This window comes from Phascolarctos cinereus, unplaced genomic scaffold (assembly GCF_003287225.1).
Source record: "Phascolarctos cinereus isolate Bilbo 61053 unplaced genomic scaffold, phaCin_HiC Scaffold_726;HRSCAF=1367, whole genome shotgun sequence".
NCBI lineage: Eukaryota > Metazoa > Chordata > Mammalia > Diprotodontia > Phascolarctidae > Phascolarctos > Phascolarctos cinereus.
The window spans coordinates 130,855,038-130,861,965 of record NW_027556098.1 but is presented as its reverse complement, the minus strand read 5'-3'; the positions used below and the strand labels follow the sequence as shown (position 1 = coordinate 130,861,965).

Below are 6,928 nucleotides of genomic sequence, written 5' to 3'. Positions count from 1 at the left end.
TTCTTTTCTAGTCCAATAATTTTATTTTTGAAAATGTACACACATGTTGAACCGTTTCATGCATCTTCAGCAGCAGGAGCATCTCCACCCTTGGTGTTCCTGGTATAGATCACTTGTGCTCTGTGTTTGGAAACTAGCTTAATCAGACCTTTACTAAGCAGTTCCTGGAGGGCTGCCCGGGTTAGACAACCCCGGACCTTCAGTCCCTCGGAGACTACTGCAGGGGTGATAAGTTTATAGTTGGGGACCTCCTTGCAGAGTTTGTCGTACGTTGCTTTGTCAAACAGAACCAGATTGTTGAGCTTGTCCCGAACTTTTCCTTTGGACCACTTCTTCTTCTTAGCCTTGCCCCCAGGCTTGTTCACGGGATCTTTGTCCTTCTTGGCCGACTTGCCGGCATCTTTCTTCTTCTTATCGTCCTTGGGCGGCATGGTGAGGCTTCAGGAACTCCCCCTGCTGCCGCCTCCAAGCTAAGATGTCAGACAGAAAAGCCACTTGTTTTTATTTAAAACAAAAAAAGGATATTTACTCTTGAACCACACCTTAAATCCCTCCCACCTTGGAACTGTACCTTGTAAAAGAACCTAGCTTGAGTTGCATCTCAGCTCCTAATATCCTTGCCCCTTTCCATTGTTATGCGTGGCATGAAGGGTAAAACAGCCAGAATGAAGTGGTTTTCCTTGCCCAGATTGCCAAGGATGACTGGGATCTCATGACCAGGCCTTGCTAGTTCACACTGCCTCCTCCCCCTTCTCTCCTAAAAATATAAAAACGCTTTCCTGTGCGTCTGTTGGTGGGATATCCCCCAGGGTGCCAGGCTTGCCACCCTGTTATCTCAATTAAAGATGCTTTATTCCTGCACTCAAAAAATCCTCCACTTCAAACATCAATAAAAAGTTTTAAAGTATATGAGAGTTCAGAGATTGTTAAAATAGAGAAAAGTATCAAAATGGAAAAAAACAATTAAAATTACTTAAAAGAGAAACGAATCACGTCAAAGGAAAATAAAGTATATCAGGCACCTGGAAGGTAGTCCAGAGTAGTATAAAACCTCTGAAGGATGGAACCTGTGGAGGTGGCACCCTATTATACTGTATATGGTACTGGATCATATAGAGTCAGGGATAACAACAATTAGTACAGGCTGTGATGAAGAACAAGCTAAAAACTGGTTCACGGGTCACTCTCAGCAGGTTGCTTCAAGATGCACAATGGAAGGATGTTTAAACCAGGTGGCCATGTTTAGGCAGCAAGATGTAGCATAGATCTTCTGGATTCCTCCCGGCAATTGCTGTTGAGCAAGTTGATTGGAAGAGGCAGCTAAGTGGTGCAGTTGCTGGAACGCTAGGCCTAGACTCAGGAAGACCCGAGGTCAGATCTGGCCTCAAACACCTACTAGCTGTGCAACCTTGGGCAAGTCATTTAACCTCTGTTCGCCTCCGTTTCCTTATCTGTAAAATGAACTGGAGAAGGAAATGGGAAACCACTCCATCATCTTTGCCAAGGAAACCCAAACTGGGGTCACACAAGAGTGAGATATGACTGAACAACGAATAATGAGCCTGTGAAGAGGTTCCCGCTTCATCCTCAATTCACAGTTTCACCTGTCCAAAATGTTAGTTTTACAGCTTCCGAGAAGACTTGGTCCTGTCCTGTGTACAAAATGACTAGCTTTCTAGGTGGCAGAGAGGCATTCACCCGGTTTCTCAGGATTGTCTGAGCTTCTTAGCTTATTCTTCAGATTCAAGGTCTGTAGTCAGCCAATCTGGATATGCCACACACTCCATCCCCTCAAGAACCCTCACAGCCACCGCCAGGATCAAAATGATTCAAGTCAATTCCCAGGCACACCACTCTTTGGACACAGGACCCACACCTCTGCTAACTAGGATGTAAAGGCAGAGGTTTATGGAATCGGAGGATGGAGCTGTACGATGTTGTGTCATAAAGGATGCAGTCTTGAACCAGAGCTAGTCCCCAAACTGAGAAACCAAGCAAAGTGCCCTGGATTGGTACCTAGGAAATATGGGCTCAAATTCTATCCCTTACACTTAACAGCAAGTCATTTTCATCTGAGGGAGGAGTTTACTCATCCCTAACATGGGATCATCATATTTACCCTCAATCGTCTGGCCCCTCAGCCTGTTAAATATGCTCAGGTATTCTCTATCCTACAGGTGACTTCTTTTGACCTTGCTCTCCCCCACAACATGCCACTTCCTCGGTCTTTTGCCATATGGCTTGAGGCCCTACCAGGGATTTTCTGCACTAGTTATTTTTTCAAATGTTGCTTCTGGGAATTGGCGGGTGACAGTAATTTCTCGTCCTTCTCTAGCAAGGGAGATATCATAATTAGGAAGGCGATTTTCCCCATTGAGATCCAGAGATGGTACTCCAGTTGTGCTGACTCCAGCAGTTTCTCCAAGTGTGAATCTCTCTCCTTTCTCTCTCTTTCTCTCTCTCTCTCTCTCTCTCTCTCTCTCTCTCTCTCTCTCTCTCTCTCTCTCTCTCTCTCTCTCTTCTCTCTCTCTCTCTGTCTCTGCCTCCCTTTCTCTCCTCCCATTTCTCCCCCCACTCTCCCCCTCTCTATACACATATGCGTGTACATCTACACATATATGCATACATGTATGTATATGTAGCTAGTGAGATAATTCGTTTTATGGTTTCCAAGACACAGTTTCCAATGTGTTGTTAGAATAACATGATACTCCAACCATTTCTCTTTGTCTTTGACTACACGATGAAATTTAGTGCAGTTTGGAAGGACCATGGTAATCCTGGGTAGTGAACTACAATTATCCCTACCACATCACAGGGGTTAGGGGCCCGGCACCCGCAAGATCTGGGAAATCTGCATAAAATGTTTGGCCCTCCCTTCCTACCAGAGAAGCAGTCTGAATTATTATGGTATTAAAAGATAACATATGTTGATATTATGCAATACCAGAGATATATTTTATGCATTTCTGAGTTTCTAAACCTTTTCTGTGTCATATGAAGCTTTTGAAAAACTTCCCCCAAAATCCCATTTAATTTCTAATGCTGACCCATGATCTATCAAAACCTCAGTGGGGAAAGTCACAATGTGGAAGTGATAACTGTTGTTGTTGTTGTTGTTGTTCTGGTTCTTTAATTATTTGTTTTTCCAATTGACATTTTGCTTTACCTAACCTGTTTGTCTTCTCATCAGGAAAACCAGCAAACAAACATCATTATAACAAGTATGTATCATCAAGCAAAACAAATTCCCTCATTGGCCGTAGCAAATACATTCATATTATACCACCCCTCTTTAAGAAGGTGGAGAGCATACTTAATCAGTCCAGTTACTGTCACTGTGTTAATCAGAATTCTTGATATCGACTTAGTTGTAATTGATTCATAGGCTGAGGAGAGGGCCTTTCTCAATGAGTGAGAGGGCTTTTGGTGCTTGGCATTAAGTAGGACAGTGATGTCCAAGAAGGCCCTCAGAGCACACTTTTTTTTTTTTTAGTGATCATGTGCATACACAACTTAGGTTGTTTCTAGGGGAGGGGCTTGCCTCTGGGTGAGTGGGTTTGAAAGTTGCCATTCATTCATTCATTCATCCATTCATCCATCCATCCATCCATCCATCCATTCATTTACAAAAGCGGCCTCATAAAGTCGCTTCTTTTCTCTGGGTAACATTTGCCATTTCCTGATTTCTGTCACGTGATTTGGGTCCAAAATCAAGTTTTATTGTAGAACGATCAGGCCAATTTATTTGCTTAGGTATTGTCTGTGGATGGTTTCCAGCTATAAATGATAGAGACCAAACATGGCACTTGGCCATCACAGTCGTAGTTTTAACTGAACAGCATTTTGAATACCATGGCCTGACACCATTGTGTGGCATTGTATTTATTTGTTTATTACTGGTGTGTGACCATCCTGTCAAAACAAGGTAGGAAGAGGAAAAAAAGTTCCAAGCCTGTAACTAGTTGACACTTTCCTGTCCTTCATGGGTCCAATCCATCTGGTGTTGTTTCTGTGGGATATGGCATCAGACATTACTAGCTAGTGATTCACTAGTCAGTAACGAGTTCCAAAACTAGAGAATAGTGCCTCCTTTTGTGTAAGACAAAAATTAACTAGAGAGAACAGTTCTCATCATCCTTAGGAGCCACTAAATTACAGAGTTGCCAATTCAGGAACAACATCCACTAGCAAGACCAGAAAGTCAGAAAGGTTTTAAAGGTGACTGGCTGGATGTTGAAGAGAAGAGGGCAAATGGAAAAGATCTAGCTGAAATCAGCAAGTCAGGTGGTGAAGGTGGATGTAGGATCTACAGAGATAAATGATCAAGATGTGGGATAGAAGTTGTCAGGTACAAGAAAGGACATCATGACCAAGCAGGTGTCCAGAGAAATCCCGGAGAATTCAATTGAAAAACTCAGACAGTCATACTGAAACAGTACAACACAGGGCAATGCATGTTAGTGGTCAAGCCCATGTGTTAGCAAATGCAGTTGAGGAATATCAAAGCAGTTATCATGCAAATGTCATGAACCTCCAGCAGCAGTAGAGAAGCAATTCTTTAAAAGTCATCCAAGGGGCAGCTAGGTGGCTCAGTTGAATAGAGCTCTGGCTTGGGAGTCAGAAGGACCTGAGTTTCAAATCCAGCCTCAGACCCTTAACACTTACTAGCTGTGTGACCTTGGGCGAGGCACTTAACCCCGATTGCCTCACCAGAAAGCAAAACACTAAAAACTAAAAGTCATCCAAGTGAAATTGAGATAAACTAACAGTGACAAATATGTAATGCCACAAAGACTATAACTTTACCATTTAAAATAGGAAAGCTACAGCTAAGAAAGCAATTGTTAAATATGCATAAAATGTATGGACCACAAATAACAAATTAATATTACTAGCTCAGTCAGTTCTTTGATAAAAATCAAGTCATAGCTGACTCCATATGTTTCTTTCTGGGTTATCAAACGGTCTCATTTGGAAATGTAATATATAGCTCTGCTCAATTGATCCATATCTTGACCCAAATGCTGGGCAGAACACTGCTGTTGATGCTTAGATTTTGTTGGCTTATTCTGGAAGTCCCAAAAGCGGTAGGCCATCTGTTTTTGAATGGAACTGTCGCATGGATGACTGTAGCTGTCACGGTTTGAAATCAGACCAAAGGAGGGCAAAGTGACTTTTCTACTTAGACCTGAAACTATCTGGCTAGTATGAACTTTGGGCTCTTCATCAACTGCTCCAGCGTGGACTTGTGTTTATTGGTTATGGCATAATTTACGTGGTGGTGATTATGCCACGGGAGAGGAGGAAGAGTCTCACGGTACACCCTGCACTTACAGAAATATCTGTGACCCCCAAGAAAAGTGTCACCTACTATTTAAAGCAAAAACTACCCTCCTTCATTTCAAGAAAGTGAAGCCAATGCAGCAAAACCTAAAATGAAAAAGAAACCGAGGGAGCAAGTTATTTGCATGTGCACTTTTCCTTCCCTTGTTGTACCCTTCCTTTCCTCTTGCCTGTAGTATTAGTACATCTCATCACAACGAGTATTTCACTTCCTGCAGTTCTGCAGGGAATGTCTTAAGGCACAATCACTTCCTCTCCCTGCCTGACTTCCAACCAGTTTTGACTCTTGTTTGTGTGCACATGGTTATGTAGAAGTGATGGTGCCCTATCCTCTGCAGGGTTCTGATCCTGTACAATTTCTGTTGACATCCAGTCAGTTGGGAACAAAGCCAGAACTGAAAGAAAAAAAAAGTTTTAGAAAGAGATGGATGAAGTCATCTGGTAGAGGCGAGAGCTAAAGTAGATGACCCACTGACCTGGATCTCTATGAGGGACAGGTTCAGGACTCAAACAACAGGGCAGGGAACAGTAGCTGATTGGCCTGCATGGAGTCATTGTCGAGATAATGCGGGGAGTATGATCAGCCAATAGACGGTGGTCGCCTGTGGTGCAGGTTTGGCGAGTGACGTCAGTAAGGGACAGACCGTTATGCAGATGAGGAGACCAAGCAGATAGTGCGTCTGGAAAAGGTGGATTTGGGGGTCGGAGGGGCCGAGGCGAGTTGGGAGGGGTTGAAGCGCTTGCGGGTGTTGGCGGTTTGTGCTTGTGGAGCGTGTGTCGTTGGGCTGTGGAAGCGCCGCGTGAGTGATCGTGCGTTTAGAGTGTGTGTGCGTGGAGGGAGTGGTGGAGCGCGGCGTGGTGGGGCATACTTACCTGGCAGGGGTGATTCCATGATCACGAAGGTGGTTTCCCCAGGGCGAGGCTTATCCATTGCACTCCGGATGGGCTGACCCCTGCGATTTCCCCAAATGCGGGAAACTCGACTGCATAATTTGTGGTAGTGGGGGACTGCGTTCGCGCTCTCCCCTGATCTCGAGTCTTCCAAAAATAGTCACAGGTCCTGCAGCTGCTACCTGCTTTCTGCCACAGTGCGTCTCCTTGCTTGTTCGCGATCCACAAAGCAAGCAGCTCGCTATTCTGAAACTCTCCCCAAGCAGTCACGTCGTCAGTGTGCTTTCCAAACTGCTGCTGCTAGTCAAAACCGCCTCTGAGACCCCGAGGTGGTGCTGGACAATCCTTGCTCTCAGTCTTCTTCCCTAACTAAGCGGGGGGGGGGGATAACGATACCTTCATCTCCAACGCCGTTTTTCAACCCTTTGAGGCCTACACCCGCACATAACTGACCTCCTGCAAGTTACCCAAGCGTGGAGAAAACTCCATCTCATCACAGGTTTTAGGGACATATGTTGCTTCACGGTTTCCAAGACGAGCTCTCATATCTTTTATTTTCCCCACCAATTATATGTAAGACCATTTTTTTAACGTTCCTTTTTAAGTTCTGATTTCCAAATTTCATTCTTCCCTCCTCTCTCCCTCCCTGACATGGTAAGCAATCCGATATAGGATATACATGTACTATCAC

General features: G+C 44.3%; 1 non-coding gene and 1 pseudogene across 3 annotated transcripts; one reads left to right on the top strand and one right to left on the bottom strand.

Moving 5' to 3' along the window:
• LOC110194697 (small ribosomal subunit protein eS25 pseudogene) lies at positions 1–6,581 on the bottom strand (annotated as a pseudogene). 2 transcript variants are annotated; one of them, XR_013482981.1, is made up of 2 exons: positions 5,823–6,581; positions 1–470 (listed from the first exon to the last, which is right to left on the bottom strand). The product of XR_013482981.1 is annotated as a small ribosomal subunit protein eS25 pseudogene, transcript variant X1 (transcript). The 2 variants fall into 2 exon arrangements; XR_013482982.1 differs by lacking the exon at positions 5,823–6,581 and adding an exon at positions 572–1,741.
• On the top strand, positions 6,212–6,375 carry LOC144454729 (U1 spliceosomal RNA). The gene has a single exon (XR_013483231.1). It is a non-coding gene; the product is annotated as a U1 spliceosomal RNA (small nuclear RNA).
• Positions 6,582–6,928: the final 347 nt, after the last annotated feature.